Genomic DNA, 18,862 nt, shown 5'->3' on the forward strand with positions numbered 1-18,862 from the left:
TGGCACCCATATGTTTGGTATTTCTGTAGTGATGAGAGCCTACCTAATTTACAGGTGCGTTTCTCCAGAATCATGAACTGGGCATAATATACTGGTGACTGCAGCGTACTGGTCACTACAACGGCAGTTTGCAATTTTCACTAGACAACATCCACTGCTGTTTCTGGAAAACATCCATGGAGTGAAGTCATTGCATCTGTATATAAATTCCCTAAGGGTTATAATTTCCAAAATGGGGTTATTTGAGGGGGGATTTTGCTTGTCTAGTGCTTGTGGTCTCTTTATATGGAATTCGCAAACTATTCTTGGAAAATCTGCGCTCCAGGAGGCAAATGGCACTCCGTCTCCGTATGGCTTAGCAGTACTGTACATCCACATATGGGGTATTGCCACATTCAGTAGAAATTGTGGGACAATTTTGGTGCCAATTTACCTGTTTCCAAGTATGAAAATGTAAAACTTGGGGCTAACAATCTTGGTAAAAATGTAAATCATTATATCTTCACTGCCCAATGGTATAAAAGTCTGTGACACGCCTGTGGTGTCAATTTAATCACTGCACCCCTAGATTAATTCATTGAGAGGTTTATTTTGTAATATGGGGTTACTTTTGGGGGCTTCTGCTGTGTTGGCACCTCAGGGGCTCTGCCAATGAAACATGGCTCATTCAAACAAGTGCAGCAAAATCTGCACTGTAATATGGCGTTTCTTCCCTTCTGAGCTTTGCACTGTGCCTCAAAAGTCGTTTTTGACCACATATGGGGTATCGGTGAACTCAGGAGAAATTGCGCAACAAACTTTGGGGTCCATTTTTCCTGTTACCCTTGTGAAAATATAAAATTTTGAGCTAAATAAGATTTTTGTGGGAAAATTATTTTTTTATTTTTTATGTTCACAGCTTAGCTTAAAACGTAAACTTCTGTGAAGCACCTGGGGGTTCAAGGTGCTCAATAAACATCTAGATAAGCTTCCAAAGTGATCTAGTTTCCAAAATGTTGTTAATTGTTTGGGGTTTCCACTTTTTAGGCACATCAGAGGCTCTTAAAACGCGACATGGACTTCGCTAATGATTCCAGCAAATTTTACATTCAAAAAGTCAAATGGCGCTTCTTCCCTTCCACGCCCTCCAGGGACAGGAAACCTACAGACATAAAAAGGCAGCACCTCTCCCCGCATCAGTTGGTTTCCTGTCCCTGACAGGGGAACCTCTTCAGACATACCTGTGGAAGAGGGTAGAACACTGAAGATTTGCCCAGGCCCGGTAGGTCGACTCAGTCAGTCAGGAGTGCTGGAAACGCAGTGCAGGGGGACTGCATGTGTGGGCGGCAGCAGGAGAAGCTGCCTTTGGGTAGGAGAGTGGGCTAAGATGGTGGTCCAACGCCGTTGTATGTAAGGTGGGCGGTGTGCGGCCCCTGGGGCTGCGTCCGAGCTCGCAGTCGTGATTCCTCTGGCTGCTGGGCCTGATTGGTGTCCAGCGACAGAAGGCTGTAGGGTGCATTCCGTTACCGAGGTGCGTGCGGTGACGGCCGGGGTGACCTAGGTGATGCAGTCTGGGGTGTGCGCAGTGACTGGGGTGGGCCTCGGTAACACGGCCGGTCGGGTCGTTTGACGTGGCCGTGGGTCACTGGAAAAGATGCCGGCGAGTAGTCTGGGGGCGCGGTCCAGGGCTGTGAGCGGTGCACTGGAGCCGGAAGCTGTCGGTACTGTGGATCATTGGCTGGAGCCGGTTATGTGGTCGCTGGGGGGGTGTGTGTGTGTGGGGGCACCGCCAGCAGTTTGCTTACCAAGCACCAGGCAGGCCACATGGAGGGGGGTGATGAGGGGATTAGAATTACACAGCTGACAGGGTGGGCAGAAGAATTTTCTAGGCAGAGAGGGAGGGGTCGGAAAACCCACAGCGTGTGTCTGGGCCGCATGTCACAAAGGCAGGAAGATGCAGCAGCCCTGAATGTGTGTGTATATTCATGACCTAAGGTTTCAGAGAATATCCGGTCTTCCTTCCTATGATCCAGGGGGCTGCTGCTTTTTTATCTGATGCATCAGCAGACTCAGACTGGCAGCAAGAGCGGCGTCCCTTTGTAATGCTGTACGCAGGGCCCTATGGCTGAAGTGCTGGCTGGGTGGCATTCAGACCAGATCTAAGTTGTGCAGTATCCCTTGTGAAGGAATACGACTGTTTGGGCCAGTATTGGACGAGTTCTTGGAGAAGGCCAGGGGACAGCAAGAAGTTCCCTAGCTTAGCAGGAACGTAAGTTCAGCAGGAGGTGGCCCAGCCATAGAAGGTCGTCTAGGGATGAGAGTAATTGAGATGATGGCAAAAAGAAAGATAGAGGATTAGTGATGAGCAAGTATACGCGCTCGGGTTTTCTTGAGCCTGCTTGGGTGGTCTCCGAGTATTTGTGACTGCTCGGAGATTCAACAAAAACTAAATCTCCGAGCAATCACAAATACTCGGGAGACCACCCGAGCATGCTCAGGTAAACCCGAGCAATGACTATACTCCCTCATCCCTATAGAGGATACATGTTTGGTTCCTCCAGAGATCGCAGGACACCACCCCAATGACTGCCGGCCCAGGTGGGGAACGGGGTGGTGGAGGCTTTCGACCTTCTACCTGGCCTGGTTAAAAATTTTAGATAGTGCTTGCATACATAATGTCATCAGCACAGGACTTAAATTAGAGTTCCAGAGAGTACCTAAGGACAGGTATATGTTAACTCCCGCTCATTCTTCACCAGCAGAACAACAGGCGTTTCAGTTGGAGGTCCGGGAACCATGACAGAAGGCAGTCTTGATAGAGGTTCATGCGTCAGGTAAGAGGATTTATTCCCCCTCTTCCTGATTAAGAAACCAGATGGTACCTTTTGGACCATTATTAATCTCAAAGGTCTGAATAGGTTCTTGGTGGTCCGTTCCTTTAAAATGGAGTCGATGAGGTCGACAATAAAACTATTCTTTAAAGATTGCTTCATGGTAATATGGGTATGTGCACACGCTGTGGATTTTTCTGCGGGTCCACAGCGGTTTCCCATGCGTTTACAGTATAATGTAAACCTATGGGAAACTAAATCCGCACATGCTGTGGAAAAAAACGCGCGGAAATGCAGCGATTTACATTCCGCAGCATGTCAACTCTTTGTGCGGATTCCGCTGCGGGTTTACACCTGCTCCAATAGAGCGGAAACTGCGATAAATCCGCAGTAAAAACCGCAGCGGTTTTGCACTGCGGATTTATCAAATCTGCGGAAAAATCCGCAGCACTCAGATACGTGTGCACATACCCTAAAATGCCACTACCGGTAAGTAGCTAAGCATTTTCCCCCCACATATGGGGTATGGGCATGCTCAGGGGAAATTACACAACAAGATGTATGGTCCATTTTCTCCTGTTATCCTTGCAAAATAAAAAAAATTAGGTCTAAAGGAAACTTTTTGTGAAAGAAAAGTAAAATGTTTATTTTCTCTTCGCCACGACAGCACCCACTGAGAGAGGGGATCCGCCCCTAGGAACAGGAAACCCTACGGAGAGATAAAAGGGGCGGTCCCCCTCGCTCCCACAGTTTGGTTTCCTGTTCCTACGGGAAAATCCACGGAGAGAAGAGGATGCCCAGCCTGGATGCCGCTTGCGCAGTTTACCTTTGGGGATGGCAAGGGCTCCAGAGCTGGAAGCAGCGTCGGGGGGGGAGGGGGTCCTGGCTCAGTTTCCCCCCTCTGCTGGCAGACGCAGTGAGGCCAGGATGGGCGGTTGCTGGCTCACGGGGATCCATCCTGGTTGTCTGCGGGGAGCAAGCGCTGCAGTAGGGAGCGTCGCACTGTCCTTGGCGGATGCTCAGGCAGCGTGGAGCCCCAGTGTGTTCCCCCGGAAGTGCAGGTAAGCTTCCGGGGTGATGGAGGAGCAGGTGCATGGAGTATGGCCGCGACCCGGAGGTGGTTAGCACTTCCGGGTTCAACAGGAAGAAGATGGCGGCCCCCATGTGAAAAGGACGCCGGCGCTGACACTCCGGCGTCAGATATGGATTCTGCACAGCACCCTGCGATGTCTTCCATGGAAGTCACCGCTACTACTCCACGTGGAGCAGCCAGGCCAGCAGAAGTCGCTCTAGACAGAGCGGATCTTCTAGGAAGAACAAGTCGGATCAAGCTATTCCTCTGCTTGTGCCTCAGTCTCCTCCTCATCAGCCGGTACCTTGACAGACAGCTTCACTGGGTGAGTGTGCATCTACTCCACTAAGCTGATTATTGTCCCCTCTCCCTCTATACACCCTAGGCAAAAAGAACTGAAAAAATGAAACAAACAGTGTGCGTTATGTCTCCAGCCCCTTCCGGATAGTCACACTAAGAGGCTTTGTAAACCATGCATTGATACTACCTTACGGGAGGAAGCGTCAGTTAAATCAGAACACAGAGTCATGATTAGGGAAGAATTACGAGCCCTGCATAGTTCTGACAAGGAGCCGCGTACTAAGGGAAAAAGGGGATACGTTTCCCCTATATCTGACCAGTCTTCTGATATAGAGAATGCAGACTCTGATAAATCCCAGGAATATGTTTCCTCAGACGAGGATCAAGATACATGCTTTCCCACTGATAGTATTGATAACCTTGTGAAATCCGTTTGTAACACCATGGGCATCGAGGATTCTAAGGTCCCTAGAACACAGACATAATGTTTGCTGGTCTAGCCGAAAGGAAAAGACCCTCCTTTCCGGTAATAGCAGTAAAAAATTTAGTCAAAAAAGAGTGGGAAAGCCAGGGGCAAAAGGGATTACCACCATCTTCAAAAAGGCGTTATCCGTTCAATGATGAAGAGTTTTCTACATGGTCAAAAGCCCCGAAGGTAGACGCGGCAGTAGCATCCACATCCAAAAAATTCTTGCTGCCTGTGGAGGATTCGGGCTCATTACAAGATCCACTGGACCGTAAAGCCGACTCTCTTTTAAAGATAGCCTGGGAGACTTCTACGGGGGCTTTTAGACCGGCTATATCGGCTACATGCACCGCTAGGTCCATGCTAGTCTGGCTAAGTGACTTGGAGGAAGGGCTGAAAGGAGGTCTCTCGAGAGAAAAATTGTTATCCTCTATACCCCTAATTAGGGGTGCTACAGCTTTCCTGGCGGACTCATCTGCTGACTCCATACGCCTGGCAGCCAAGTCGGCAGGACTGACGAATGCAGCACGTAGGGCCCTGTGGCTTAAGGGCTGGAAGGGTGATCCCCCCAAAAAAATCCAAATTGTGTGGCCTCCCATGTCAGGATGAGTAACTGTTTGGTACTAAACTGGAGGAGATCCTAACCAAAGCGGGAGAGAGAAAAAAGGGCTTCCCTAATAATAATAATTACCTTCCATTCTATAGGAGAGCGTTCCGAGAGCCCGCATTTAATAAAAGGAAGGATTTTAAGAACCAAGACCACTGGGCCACAAGAGACACCAAACAAAGAGGTGCATTCTTTGGGAAGCGCCCTCTCAAAGTTGAAGACAAACCCCGTTAGAGCAGATCTACCTGTGGGAGGTAGATTGTCCTCCTTCTCAAATCAGTGGCGAGCGATAACGTCAAATGTTTGGGCAAATAGCCTCATCACCTCTGGCTTAAGATTAAAATTTTCCCGAGTCCCTCCGGACTCATTTCTATTGACTTCTTTAAAGTCTCAGTTGCAACAGGAGGCATTGGAGCAGGAAGTAATGAATCTTCTATCCAAGGGAGTTTTGGTGGAAGTTCCATTCCTTCAGGAGGGAAAGGGATTCTATTCCCCTTTATTCTTGATTCCAAAACCGGATGGATCATTCAGAACCATTATAAACCTTAAAAAGTTGAACATATTCTTAGAAAATCAAACCTTTAAAATGGAGTTTATCCGGTCCACCATAAAACTCCTGTTTCCCCATTGCTTTATGACGGTACTTGACCTTAAAGATGCGTATTACCATCTACCAATCTATATAGAACATCAACAATATCTCCGTGTGGCGATTGTATTGAATGGGTGTATACGGCACTTTCAGTATGCCGCAATGCCCTTTGGACTATCAATAGCTCCAAGAGTGTTCACTAAATTAATGGTGGAGGTAATGTCATACCTAAGTTTAAAAGACACCCTCCTAATTCCATACCTGGACGACCTTTTGGTAGTAGGAAATTCCCCTTCACAATGTCAGCAACGATTGATATGATTTCATCTCTACAGTGGTTAGGGTGGTTAATAAACTGGGAAAAATCTAGGCTATTCCCAACAACTCGGCAAATTTTTCTGGGGATTATATTAGATTCTATAAGCCAGAGATGTTTCCTCCCGGAAACTAAACAAATAATAGTTAGAAATAAGGTTCAGTCTGTAATAGATAAACCTCTAATTTCTTTGAGAGAAGGCATGTCCCTTCTTGGCTCCTTCACGTCTTGTATCCCAGCTGTTCCATGGGCTCAATTCCATGCAAGGCGTTTACAGTATGCAATTTTACATGAAGAGGTAAAATCACAAGGTCGTTTAGACGGTAAAATTTCCCTTTCGGGTGAGGTAATCCAATCTCTGGACTGGTGGCTAGAACCAAAAGATAAAGTACAAAGAAAGAAAAAAGCCAGCTCACCGATATGTGTGTCTTCTACTATTTTATATGATGGATTAAAGTTTTACATTTTATCAAGAAGCTGGAACATTTTTCTCTTTTACTTGGATCTGCACTATGTCGAGTCAGGACGAAGTTCCGTGCTCCTTGCACATATCGGTGAGCTGGCTTTTTTCTTTCTTTGTACTTTATCTTTAAATTGACTGCCGTGCACCTGATATATACTCCTTATATGGGACTTACCACACTTGATTAAGCGAGTGAAGCTTCGATCTGCTTTTGTGACAGAATTAAACTCTGCACTGCACCATGTCGGACTATACCAAAAACCGCATGCAAAAGGTGGCTAATGTGTTTTCTGGTGGACTTAATGAGACCAATTTTGGCTCTGATATTTCCAACACATGGACTCTTCTGAAAAAGACTATGATTCAGGAGATGAAAATCTGGTGGGATTTAACCACCCTCCAGAATTACGTGTCTAAAGACATGATTCCAAGAGGTTTACGGTTGAAGAAAAAGCCACCACTGATTTTGGTTCAACATTATCTAATGAATGGAATGAGATTCTAACCAGCTGTTCACTGAACCTCATGCGACTTATTGTCAAATATGAAGAGAAAAAACTTCAGGACGTGCAAAAGGAAATTGAAACCTCCAAGGAAAGTTTACAAAGTATGAATGTCATGTGTGAAAACAGTGACACATACAAGAAAATACGGGAGGAAATTACAACATTGGAAGATGAAATTATATCTAGGAAAAAGCGCAAATTTGAACGTGATTTGGAAGACTATGCCAGTAATAGAGTATACAATTGGCACGAAGATAAGGATTCTTCCAACACTCCCACATCTATCTTGCGTTTTTCCAATCGTTGTAGGAAATCAAATAGACGCTATGTGAGTTTTAGTTCACGTGATGGCGATTCGGACGACAACGGCTTTAGTATATCTGATATCTCTCTCAATGAGCCCATAGAACATAATTCAGCTAATCAAGAAGGGCATGATGAGATAAGCCGTAATATAGTCAATCTCTCTTCCAAGTCTTTTTCAGAAGAAGAATTGCAAGTTTTGACCTATGGCTTAAATTTTGCACTGGACCAAGACTTTGACTTGTTTTCCACCATTTTGGATGTCAATAAATTTATCAGGAACTTAACCATAAAAAAACATTTTTTTTCCACTGATCAAGAAACTTGTGCTGAAAGGGAGGAAAAAGTTACAAATGACTTTCACACATTAGACTTTCACGAGCAAATGTCACTTGTTATATTGCAGGATTTACAGGATAGTGGTACAGAAAATAAAGTTATTAATCAAGCAAATAATTTCAGTACAAAAAACCCCTATTTTTATCCTATAAACTCTCGAGTAGAGTGCATGAATAAATTCCAGGAAATAGTAGAACGAGATCTTAAAACTCTACATGAAAATAAACTATCGATTAAAAACAATTTATCTAGAAAGGAGAAAAAAGCCATTCAAGAAATTAAGGCTATGAAAGACATAGTGATAAAAACAAGTGACAAGGGGGGGATTATTGTTATAATGAACTCTATTGATTATAAAAATGAGATCTTGAAATTAATCTCTGACAGTAATGTCTATAAAAAATGATGTTCTGATCCCACTATCCTTTTCAAACAACAGATTGATGTAATGATAGAGGAAGGTGTAGCTTTGGGAGTTTTAACATCTAAACATAGTAACATAGTAACATAGTTAGTAAGGCCGAAAAAAGACATTTGTCCATCCAGTTCAGCCTATATTCCATCATAATAAATACCCAGATCTACGTCCTTCTACAGAACCTAATAATTGTATGATACAATATTGTTCTGCTCCAGGAAGACATCCAGGCCTCTCTTGAACCCCTCGACTGAGTTCGCCATCACCACCTCCTCAGGCAAGCAATTCCAGATTCTCACTGCCCTAACAGTAAAGAATCCTCTTCTATGTTGGTGGAAAAACCTTCTCTCCTCCAGACGCAAAGAATGCCCCCTTGTGCCCGTCACCTTCCTTGGTATAAACAGATCCTCAGCGAGATATTTGTATTGTCCCCTTATATACTTATACATGGTTATTAGATCGCCCCTCAGTCGTCTTTTTTCTAGACTAAATAATCCTAATTTTGCTAATCTATCTGGGTATTGTAGTTCTCCCATCCCCTTTATTAATTTTGTTGCCCTCCTTTGTACTCTCTCTAGTTCCATTATATCCTTCCTGAGCACCGGTGCCCAAAACTGGACACAGTACTCCATGTGCGGTCTAACTAGGGATTTGTACAGAGGCAGTATAATGCTCTCATCATGTGTATCCAGACCTCTTTTAATGCACCCCATGATCCTGTTTGCCTTGGCAGCTGCTGCCTGGCACTGGCTGCTCCAGGTAAGTTTATCATTAACTAGGATCCCCAAGTCCTTCTCCCTATCAGATTTACACAGTGGTTTCCCGTTCAGTGTGTAATGGTGATATTGATTCCCTCTTCCCATGTGTATAACTTACATTTATCATTGTTAAACCTCATCTGCCACCTTTCAGCCCAAGTTTCCAACTTATCCAGATCCATCTGTAGCAGAATACTATCTTCTCTTGTATTAACTGCTTTACATAGTTTTGTATCATCTGCAAATATCGATATTTTACTGTGTAAACCTTCTACCAGATAATTAATGAATATGTTGAAGAGAACAGGTCCCAATACTGACCCCTGCGGTACCCCACTGGTCACAGCGACCCAGTTAGAGACTATACCATTTATAACCACCCTCTGCTTTCTATCACTAAGCCAGTTACTAACCCATTTACACACATTTTCCCCCAGACCAAGCATTCTCATTTTGTGTACCAACCTCTTGTGCGGCACGGTATCAAACGCTTTGGAAAAATCGAGATATACCACGTCCAATGACTCACCGTGGTCCAGCCTATAGCTTACCTCTTCATAAAAACTGATTAGATTGGTTTGACAGGAGCGATTTCTCATAAACCCATGCTGATATGGAGTTAAACAGTTATTCTCATTGAGATAATCCAGAATAACATCCCTCAGAAACCCTTCAAATATTTTACCAACAATAGAGGTTAGACTTACTGGCCTATAATTTCCAGGTTCACTTTTAGAGCCCTTTTTGAATATAAACAAGCTGATTATTTACACGTCTCTCATCCTGTAACGCCCATATTATATGGGCTTCCTAAAATGCACAAGCAAGCAGCATTTCCTCCAATGAGACCCATAGTCTCTAGTATTGGTTCACTGAATGAGTTTTTGGGTCAGTGGCTGGACTTGGTATTGCAGCCGTTGGTCTCTAGAACTCCTGGACATATTAGAGACACCAAAGATGTTTTGGGTATCATAACACAAAAACAGTGGAATTCAGATTTTACATGGCTAAGCTGCGATGTAGTATCATTGTATACTTGTATTCCGCATGATATAGCGATGTCAGCCCTTCAATTCCATCTCAACAAATATAGCATTTATTCGGAGGACTTGGTTAATTTTATTTTACAGGTCACTTTTTTCTTATTAGCACATAATTTTTTTTCTTTTGATGAGGAGTATTTGCAGCGCACAGGCGTTTCTATGGGCGCTAAATTTTCTCCATCTCTGGCAAATCTGGTGATGGCCCATTGGGAATATTTATATTTATTTTCAGCAGTAAATCCTTTTTCTTCTTTTATCCACTGGTATGGCAGATATATCGATGATACGTTGATTATCTGGAAGGGCGATGTATCTGCCATACAAAAATTTGTGGAGTACATTAATAATAACGATTTCAACATAAAATTTACGTTTGTGCATGCGGTTTCCAGAATTTCATTTCTTGATTTGGAATTGACAGGGATTCCAGGTGAGTTGGTATCTACACGTACGTTTACAAAGCCAATGGCAGGGAATACGGTGCTCCATGCCAAAAGTAGCCATCCTAGGCATACAATCAAAGCCATCCCCGTGGGGGAATTTACAAGATTGAAGCGGAATTGCAACAACAATAGCAATTTTAATAATGATTTACTTCAAGCAGGAAATAAATTCAGAAAGCGGGGGTACCCTAACTGGATGCTCAATAGAGCATTAAATGTTGCCAAACAGAAGAATCAGTCAGATCTTTTAGATGTGGAATCTAGTCATAAGAAAAATAAAAATGACAATCATAAAAATGTGGCAACCAAGCCATATGTCTGTATACAATTCAGCCCGCAATTTAATGAGATTAAAACAATTATTAATCGGGCTATTCCAATTCTTTTTGAAGATCCCACTCTTGCTGTATTGTTGAATAATGGTTGCAACGTTGTAGCAAGAAGGGCACCTACGCTAGGCAACATATTATCCCCTAATTGCTTTATGTCCAAACAACCTAATAGCACCTGGCTTAGTTGTACGGGTTGCTATAAATGCAATGTCACTAATTGTACTACCTGTAAGCATTTAATAGTTACAAAATTTTTTGGTACCAGGGGTATGGAAAATAAATATAAAATTAAAACTTTTATTAATTGTAACACACGATTTGTAGTATACAAAATAGATTGCATTTCCTGCGACAAATCATACATCGGTTGCACAATTAGAAAACTAAAAAACCGCATCTCTGAACATTTGTACGATATCAAATGTACAACTAACAGCAATCGTACCGTTTCCTCAGCAGCGAGACATTTCATTGAAATGCATTCACGCAGCACTGATTCTTTAAGAGTAACGGGCATTGAAAAAATAAAAAAAACCTCCGCGGGGAGGAGACATGCATAGGTCTTTACTCACACGGGAAGCCTTTTGGATGTTTAATTTGGGTACTAGATTTCCGCATGGTTTGAATAAAAAGAGTGAACTTATGTTTCACTATTAGATATGGTAAATTGCAATGCAGGCACAGATTCATGTATTTTTATATTGCATGTTTTTTAGCTTTTTTTTTTTTTTTTTGTGTGTGTGTTTTTTTCTGTCTCTTTTTTTGTATTTTCATATATATGGGATTTATTGTATCTTACCATTGTATATGTATGTATATATATATATATATATATATATATTGTTTACATTTTTTGGAATATCTGGCAATGGTTTATATGTTTTTGTGATTATAAGTACTCTTGGTCAGGTGAGCCCCCCCTTTTTTTTTTTTTCTTTTTTTTTTTTCTTTTTCTTTCTTTTACCTTTCCATTGGTAGGTCAGTCCTTCTTATACTGGATGGACTGCTGAGTAGATCAGCTGTGACAGACCGTATGGTCGAAACGTGTAGCTTTCTTCACTTGTGACATGGCATTGTCCCAGGAGTGTGTCTTCTACTATTTTATATGATGGATTAAAGTTTTACATTTTATCAAGAAGCTGGAACATTTTTCTCTTTTACTTGGCTAGAACCAAAACACTTGGTTAGTGGGGTCCCCTGGGTAGTTAAACCCTCAAACACAATATATACGGATGCCAGTCCTAGTGGTTGGGGAGCACATTTAGGAGACCACCTAGTCCAAGGACTATGGTCAGTGGCGGAGTCAGACGACTCTTCTAATATAAGAGAGCTAAAAGCTATCTATCATGCTCTATGTGAATTCCTTCCGCACCTACACGGGACACATACCAGAATTCTGTCAGACAACATGACATCAGTGGCTTATATCAATAATCAAGGAGGAACAAGATCAGGAACCCTCATGTCTATAGCCCAAGACATCCTAACTATAGCCGAAGAACATCTTCTGTCCCTGTCAGCGCTACATGTCAGAGGAGTGGACAACTCAAAAGCGGACTTCCTCAGTCGTCATACCCTCCACCAAGGGGAGTGGGTTCTAAATCATCGAATTTTCAAAATGATAACCGTGAAATGGGGTATACCCGATATAGATCTCTTCGCTACAAGAGACAACAGGCAGTTAAAAAGATTTGCTTCAATGTTCCGGACCGACAATCCCGATATTCTCGACGCCCTTCAGGTTCCATGGACATTTCAGAAAGCATATGCTTTTCCTCCATTAATTCTTCTTCCAACAGTAATCAGGAAGATAAGGGAGGACAGAGCAAATATAATCCTGATTGCCCCATTTTGGCCAAAAGACCATGGTTTTCCCTGCTCAGAGCCATGTCCATCTCAGATCCATGGATTCTCCCAGAGGATCAGGATCTTCTCTTCCATGGGCCCTTCAACCACCCTCATGTGAAGGGTCTACGGTTGACAGCCTGGAATTTGAGAGGCAGCTGTTAAAACTAAGAGGCTTCTCTGATAAAGTGATTAATACCTTATTGTCAAGTAGGAAAAAATCCACTACATCCATATATGTGAGAGTGTGGAAGAAATTTTTAAGTCTCTATCCATCGGCCTTGTCGAATGAAATTCCCATTTCTACTATTCTAGAATTTTCCTCAGAAAGGACGTGATTTAGGCCTTTCAGTTAGTACTCTAAAAGTACAAGTTTCTGCTCTAGGGGCCTTGTATAGTCACAACGTTGCGGGTGATAGGTGGATAGCCAGATTTATTTCAGCCTGCCAGAGATCAGAACCAGTTCAAATTCCCCAGATACCTCCTTGGGATATTAATTTGGTCCTGGAAGCCTTGACAGGTCACCCGTTTGAGCCTCTACACTCAGCTCACATTAAATGTATTTCCCTCAAGACTGCTCTTCTTGTTGCTCTGGTGTCGGCAAGAAGGGTAAGTGACATACAGGCACTATCAGTAGATCCTCCCTTTATGTCAATATTTCCAGATAGAATTGTCCTGAAAACAGACCCTTCCTACCTACCTAAAATGTGTACTAAATTTCATAGGTCTCAAGAAATCCTTCCTTCCTTCTATAATAACCCTACAAATCAGGAGGAAGAAAAGTACCATACTTTAGATGTGAGAAGGGCTATAATAGCTTATCTAGACAGGACTAGCGCCTGGAGGAAGAGCAGGGCTCTCTTTGTTTCCTTCCAGGGTCAAAGGAAAGGATCTCGTGTTACAAAAGGCACATTATCCCGATGGATTCGGGAGGCGATATACCTGGCCTATTCGTCTAAAGGGGAGAATCCACCTGAATCTGTGAAGGCACATTCCACCCGGGCGATAGCATCATCCTGGGCTGAACGAGCAGAGGTTCCTATAGAACTCATATGTAAGGCCGCAACCTGGTCTTCTCCTACTACTTTCTATAGTCACTATAGACTAGATCTATCTGCCTCCACTGACTTGTGTTTCGGTAGATCAGTTCTTAATACGATAATCCCCCCCAAATAACTATCTCTGAAAGTCTCTCAGTGGGTGCTGTCGTGGCAAAGAGAAAACACCGGATTACGTACCGGTAATGCTCTTTTATAGAGCCACGACAGCACCCCTTCACTTCCCTCCCATTTACATATATTAGTTTGCATATGAGCACTGTTAAGGGTGGTTGATTCTTGTAATTATACGTAATTAAGTTAAGATAAATGGTGATATAGAATTACCTACTAAAACTGGTGGGCGGTTCCTCGCAATCTCGGTAACCCAAACTGTGGGAGCGAGGGGGACCGCCCCTTTTATCTCTCTGTAGGGTTTCCTGTTCCTAGGGGCGGATCTCCTCTCAGTGGGTGCTGTCGTGGCTCTATAAAAGAGCATTACGTAATCCGGTGTTTTTTTTCTATCCACATTCCACTAATTCCTGTGAAGAACCTGAAGAGTTAATAAACTTCTTAAATGTGGTCTTGAGTACTTTGAGGGGTGCCTCTCAAAGTCACCTCAAATGTGCGGTGGTCCCTAAAAAATTTTTTCAAATGTTGTAAAAATGAGAAATTGCTGGTCAACTTTTAACCCTTATAACATCCTAACAAAACAAAAATTGTGCAGATGTAAAGTAGACATGTGGGAAATGTTATTTATTAACTACCGTATACACTCAAGTAGAAGTCGACCCAAGTATAAGCCGAGACACCAAATTTTTTTTTTTGTCAAAACATTTTATTGGAATTTTAACTTTTAACCGGGAAGGGAAGAAAAGGAATGGACTGGGGGGGAGGGGTTGGGATAAGAAGGAGGGGAAAATAAACCCCTCTGGCAATAGGGGAAACAGGTATCGTATAGTAGATTAGTATAAACAAATGATTTGAGCTGATATTACACAGTAGGCTAGAAAAATGACATAAGTACTTTTGTGTAGATTCGCTGAGTAGACATCTAAGGCTATAGTCAGTTGGTGGTAGGGTACGAAGCCCTGTTGTGAGCTTTAAGCTTAATGTATCTTTATGGTAACTTATTATGTCCGGGGATGCCTTTGAGAGGCCCCGCGACTATGTGGGCGGCAAAAATATCTGGCTCATGATCAAAGCTAACCATTGGGAAGGAGTATACACAGTGTGCAGGGCAAAATTGTAGTTCAGGTGGGACCCTTGAAGGTTCTGGAAGGCTTCAGACCATGTTGCTGCAGGAAGGATAAACCCTCTATAGGGGATGTGATATGTACAGTTCCGGACAGGAGTTTAACCAAAAGAGTAGAGGAAGGTGACCATGAATAGGCAAAGTGAGACCTCCTGAGCTCCCGTGTAATTGAAGAAAAGTCTCGTCGTTTTTTCAAAGTGTCTTTAGACAGGTCTCTGAAGAATGTCAAGTGGCCGTAAGAGGAGAGCAGGAAGTCTTGTTCAGAGGAAAGATCAAATAGTTTACCCCTGACCCAGGTGGGGAAAAAGGAGACAATAACGTCTCTTGGCACATCCAATGGGAGGGACGAGGGTCTTTTAATTCGGTAGACTTTATTAAATTAGGTTCGTTGATATCAGGAATAAATTTGAAGATCATTTTGTGGATGAAGCTTTTCAAGTGGGGTGGTTTGACAGACTCAGGTACCCCCCTGATTTTCACGTTGTTTCTGCGTCTGTGGTCTTCAAGAGTTGCCAAGTTGTTTTTGAGTGAGTCTATATCCCTTTGCAGACTTTCCAGCATTTCCGAGGGCATAGGAAGGGCCGGTAAAAGGTCCGAATGGGGAAGATCGTAGTTCCCAGGGGAGAAGTCTTCCATAATGCTGTCTGAGGAGTTTATAGAGGATGCGTATGGGTCTTGTGTTGATGAGTTGTCGCAGAGGGAAGACCGTGAGGAAGATATGGACGAGGAGGAGTCTAGGCTTTCTGCAATGGATGTCAGCGAGTCTTTTATGTATGCCTCAGATGCTATGTCCATACAGGATGAACTAGTGTTTGACGGATTAAAAAAGAGCGCAAATTTGTTAATTATTAGGGATTGTTCGTCCATCTTTTTGTTAAAGTGGTCGCAAAAATCCTTCAATAGGTTGTCTATTTCTGATTCTGTGGGGGGTCTTTCTGAGGTTCCCACCCCCTCTGTAACAGTGATAGAGCATGCTGATTCTGTAATGGGGTTCACCCCCTCCTGAATGAGATAGGCATTGAAACTTTGTGTTGATGTATTTTGATGGTGGCTTTTAGATTGTGGTGTGCCTTCTGGGCTGGCTGGTGCTGTTTTTGTGCCGATAGCTTTTGTCCCCCCTGTCATCTGAGGGATAGAATGGGGCACAAACTCCTGGGCATCATAATTTAAAGCTCGAGTGACAGCCTGTCTCCTTGATTCTCTGTCTGCGGCTGTGATATTGTTATGTGTTGTGAGAGGTACAGTAGGCGGGGTTTCCTCCCTTCCCCTGCTCCCCCCCCCCCCGCCAGCATAGACGTATCTGCCGCTTTTACCCTGGGCATTGTGCCGGTCTGGGGGGTATGGGCAGGGGGTTCTAGAATCACTGGGATGTGCGGCGCTCGTAGTGTGAGCTCTCCTGTTGTTTTATTTGCAGCTGCAGCGCTCCTTCTCCCTCCAGGAGCGGCGCCGCCGCCAGCTATGGGCAGGGTTATGGGCGGATCTCCCTCCTCGCCTCTTCCACCCGATGGTAGTAGTGTCACCTCTCCGTGACCTGACCGGGTAATGTAACCGGTCAGTGAGCGGTAAGCAGGGGGTCCCTGGGGCTTCCCGGTGACAGTTGCACGCAGCGCTCAAAGAGAAACAAAAGACCAGCGCTCCATCCGGGTGTAATATTCCAAAGTGCAAACTTTATTGGGCCATGTTACAGCAACGTTTCGGACCCGAAGGTCTTTGTCAAGCATATCAAAACATGCAGGGGAGCGGCCTTAAATAGTGTGGATGCCACATATTGCACCAATCACCATCAGGTTCGCCCCCTGTCTCATAATACCACATAGAAATAACAAAACACGCATCAGATACATATAATAGAAAAGTCCACCACCGCAGATACAAACACCATAGAGGAGACATGGAAAAGATCTATATTATATATAATGTATAAGTTGTTTACCTTTACATCCACCAATAAGATAGATGCATCAATCGTTGCTATAGAGATGTGAACCAATCATAAATAAAGCAGACTCCACCAATACCTAGCTGTTATAAACGGCGCCTAAATATATAAATAGCCTATCCGATAGTCCAAGCTAAATGAGCGTACAACTAACCATCAACCGGCCACCCTGTTGCATGCCGCACCACTCACGTCATATCCCGCTCTAGTCTCCACAGCTTACTGAGCCGATCACTGTAGCCGGCGATATCAGCGTCATCACAGCAACGCGCATGCGTACGTCAAGCCGCAAGAACACCTCGCGGAGAACAGGGAACCAATCAGCGGAGGTGACCGCCCATACCTCAAGTCACATGACCTGAGGAAAACGTGTAACCAAGGTGACATAAACAAAGAACAATGCTCCTGAGCTGCCTCATCCAAAGCAGCCCAGTTAAAAGTCCTACATGCAGCCTCTGTATGAGTGAGCGTACCCGCAACTGGCACTGCCAGTGCACCGCCACCAGACAGTGCAACCCGCCGGCCAGCGCGCGCACCTCCACAAATAACAGAGGCGCAGTAAGGACACAATCAGGAGCAACAAACGCTAATATCCTCACTATAAACAGGAGCCAAAAGACTATGACACCCTGGAGAACTATAGGGGACCAAGAAAACCCCAACTATACATGGTATAAAATCCCTCTCACATTATACAGAATATAGTGTAATGAATAATCTAAATATAGACTTCAATCCCGTCATCCATCGTCCATGGTGTGTCCAGTCCCATATGACTGTACACAAATAACCACCTATGAAAAAATAAAAAATCAAAAAATAAAAATAAAACACAAACCACGGAGTGGAACATATAAAAGATACATCTAAAAATACACCGATAAGCGCTGTACGCACCTCATCAAAATGATAGAACTATATTACACAGGTCTGTAGATTAAAATCTAAGTTCAAACCACCTGGTTGTAAAGATCCCAGCATGAAAATCCACTTCAACTCCTTTTGTTTTAACAACTGCAGTCTGTCACCTCCCCTCCTCAGGGTCGGAACACTATCAATGACCCTGAATCGCAGCTGATTGACAGAATGCTTATGTTCTAAGAAGTGTTTTGGAACAGGTAACTCAGTAAGGCCAGTTCTCACAGTACTCTTATGTTTGATTATTCGTGCTCTGACCTCCATGGTCGTCTCACCAACATAGGTGAGCCCACACGGACATACAATCATGTACACAACCCAACTGGATGTGCAAGTGTACCTCTCTTTAAGGAAAATCCTTCTGCCAGTATGGGGATGGCAAAAGAATTCACCCTTTAACATGTTGTTGCAACAAGAGCAACCTAAACACGGAAAATTCCCATGCTTGGCCACACTGAGAGTTCTCTGAATCGAGGATTTCGAAGTCCCTACATCAGAACGAACCAACCTGTCCCTGAAATTACGCCCCCTTCTAAAGGACATCAGTGGGTAAGTCACAAAACTAGGGATCGATGGAAGACCACGTTGTAAAAGTGACCAGTGTTTCCTAATCACTCTACCAATCTGGTTGCTTGCTGGATTATAAGTAGTCACAAATGGGATCCGATCACACTCCCGTTTCACACGTGTCTTTTTGCGAATACTTTCACGAGAGCAATTCAAGGTTTTTTCTTTAAATCTCACAACCTCCTTACCAGGGTACCCCCTCTGTAAAAACTTCGAGCACATCTCATCCAGACGTTGATTAACCTTATCCTCATCAGACACAATTCTCCGGACCCGTAACAACTGACTCCATGGCAGTGAATTTACCATACTCCTAGGGTGGTTGCTATCAAACATCAGTAAGCTATTCCTGTCAGTTTCCTTAACAAAAATATCAGTTCTCAACCTACCCATTTCCTTATATACCAAGGTATCTAGGAACTGTACCTGCGTCATAGAATGTGTGAGGGTAAATTGCAGTTCAGAGTGTATCTGATTCAGATAAGTCTGGAAATCGAGTAATTCCTGTAGACTACCTTCCCAAATGACAAGAA

Source organism: Ranitomeya imitator, chromosome 1 (assembly GCF_032444005.1).
Source record: "Ranitomeya imitator isolate aRanImi1 chromosome 1, aRanImi1.pri, whole genome shotgun sequence".
Taxonomy (NCBI): domain Eukaryota; kingdom Metazoa; phylum Chordata; class Amphibia; order Anura; family Dendrobatidae; genus Ranitomeya; species Ranitomeya imitator.